Raw genomic sequence first — 2,932 nt, 5'->3', positions numbered from 1 at the left:
GGGGTTGGGATGGTTTGGTTTGTTTGGGTTCTGCAATTGGTATTTCTTTGGGATTTTTTTGGGTTGGTTTGGGTTCTGCAAGTGCCATTTCTTTGAGTTTTTGGGTTCCATGGGATGCTTTRGGTTGGTTTGGGATCTGCAAGTGGCATTTTTTGGGCTTCATGGGATGGTTTGGGTTTGTTTGGGTTCTGCAAGTGACATTTTTTGGGGGGTTTTTGAGTTGGTTTGGGTTCTTCAAGTGGCATTTCTTTCGGTTTTTGGGTTTCATGGGATGCTTTGGGTTGGTTTGGGGTCAGCAAGTAACATTTCTTGTGGATTTTGGGTTTCATGGGATGGTTTGGGTTCTGCAAGTGACATTTCTTTGGGTTTTGGGTTTCATGGGATGGTTTGGGTTCTGCAAGTGGTATTTGGGGTTTTGATTTGGTTTGGGTTCTGCAAGTGACATTTTTTGGGGTTTTCTGGGTTGGTTTGGGTTCTGCAAGTGGCATTTCTTTGCATTTTTGGGTTCCATAGAATGCTTTGGGTGTGTTTGGGTTCCCCATGTGAAGCTGTAACGTTATCCCGAGTTGTTATCCCGCAGTGTTCCCCATCCATCCCAAAATCCGTCCCCTGTGGGTGCCACCATCCCCCAGGGCAGAGCTCACAGGGACATTCCAGGGGGAATTTTGCCCTTCCTGCCCACAAATTTGGAAATTGGTCCAACTGTCACAAAACAGGGAAATATCCACAATCCATCAACAGGGAAATATCCACAATCCGTCAATCTCCTTTCATTTTTAAATCAGGAATTTCTGCTTTTTGTGAGAGTCCAAACAAAGCCTGAAGGTTCGATTCCCTTCTTGTACACAGGAAGAGGAACGATTTTAAAAATATTATAATTTTTATTTATTTAATTTCTTTTTTCTACTTGAATAATTTGTCCTGTTGCTGATTGTCATCCCAGCTGGAAATTCCCACAATTTTTCCAAGCTCTGATCTTTGGCCTGGAAGTTTAGGCCAGTCTGGACACCCCAGGATGATTTAGGGGGTGGTGGTTGCTGAGTTCATCAAGAAAATGTGTTTTAATTAGAAAGAATTTTGGTTGAAATATCTCTTTATTAAAATATCTCTTTATTAAATAATACATAAAATTTATCTATCAAAACATATCCAATTATCTTTATTTTAAAAAAAGGCAAATAAAACCATCAGCAACACCAAAACTATTTAAAACCAATTGGTGCCTAAATTATGAAAGTCATAATTAAAATAATTTGGGTTCATTTGGAGAGCAGAGTCCAATGAACTTGGGTTTTTTTTTTCTTTAATTAGCTCAGTTTAATTCTCTCCTACTCTAATCAGAAAAAAAATAATAATTAAAAAAAAAAAATTCAACCAAGACATAAATTATTAAAAATTACCATTTTTAGCTGATTTCATTTTAGACTTGGTCTAAAGTTGAACAAGAAATTTTAATCTGCTGTACTCAGAATTACCAACTGGGCTTGGGCTGGGGTGTCTTTGTGGTTTAATTCCCATGAAACCTCTTCCCATTTTCCCATTTTTGGGTTTGTGGTTGTGCCAGCGCTGGAATAATTCCCGATTTTTTTTCCCTGGAGGTGGGAATTACTCTGAAATAAAAATAAGCTCGGGCTTATTTTTGTATTTTTGTTCCCATGCTCCCGCTGTTCCCAAGATGGAAACACCCAGGGAAGCGATTTCCAGCGGCAGAAGAGTTTTTAATTAAAATAGAAATATTGGGTTTGGAAGCCTGGGGCATCGCAGGAGTTTTAAATCAGAGGAGAGAGTTTGGATTTCGGATTAGTGACATCTCCAGGGTGCAGCAATGTGGTGAAAAAATCCCAAAAATCCAGCAGGAGCCAGGAATTCTCCCCTCAATTCCAATGAATTTGAGGCAGCAGCATCAATCAGGAGTTTAAAATAAATATTTCCTTGATTTCGACTTTTTTTATGTCAAAATGTCAAATTTTCAAAGTGCTGTTTTCTTTATTTTTGGGATTTTTTTTTATTTTCCCCACAGATCTCCTGATGCTTTTCCTGCAGCTCAGTAAAACTCGGGTTGGTCTTTTCCCAACATTTTGGAGCTTTCCAGGTTTTTTCCCACTCCTGGCTGTGCCCAAGGCCAGGCTGGACAGGATTTGGAGCATTTGGAATTCCATAATAACGCAGTTAAACAGGAAAAGAAATAATAAAAGGATTTCAGTTTATTAAAATAATAAATAATAAATAAATAAATAATCCCAGTTATTCCCATCATTTCCAGTCTCTCCCAATAGATTTGTGATGGATTCTGCTCAGCAGCTTTGTCTGTGCTCTATTCCAGTTTGTAAATTCCAGGATTTTTTGGGAAGCACAGCATCTTAGACCTAATCCAGCTGCTTTTCCAGGGTCCTGCCCTTTTTCTAAATCAATCCCATAAATACAAATTAAAAAAAAAATTAATTCATGTTTTTTTCCTGAAATATTCCCAACTTCAGCTTTGGGGAAAAGTTCCTTTCTCCGGCTGAAAGGCTGGAATTTGGAGGGGGAAATCCCAGTTATTCTGATTTTTTTGGGAAAAATCCCACTTATTCCCATTTTGGAGGGAAAATCCCACTTATTCCCATTTTAGGGGGAAATCCCAGTTATTCCCATTTTGGGGAGGAAATCCCACTTATTCCCATTTTGGAGGGGGAAATCCCAGTTATTCCCACTTTTTTGGGAAGCGCAGCATCTTAGACCTAATCCAGCTGCTTTTCCAGGGTCCTGCCCCTTTTCTAAATCAATCCCATAAATACAAATAAAAAAAAAATTAAATCACGTTTTTTCCTGAAATATTCCCAACTTTAGCTTTGCGAAAAAATTCCCTTCTCCGGCTGAAAGTTCAGAATTTGGGAATCTGAGGGAACACAACGAATCCATGAATTGAGCAAGAATTCTGACAGCCCTGGAG

Source organism: Malurus melanocephalus, unplaced genomic scaffold (assembly GCF_030028575.1).
Source record: "Malurus melanocephalus ecotype Western Australia unplaced genomic scaffold, MMel_1.1 scaffold_984, whole genome shotgun sequence".
In the NCBI taxonomy this organism is placed as follows: Eukaryota; Metazoa; Chordata; class Aves; order Passeriformes; family Maluridae; genus Malurus; species Malurus melanocephalus.
Note: the sequence above shows the minus strand (reverse complement) of the source record.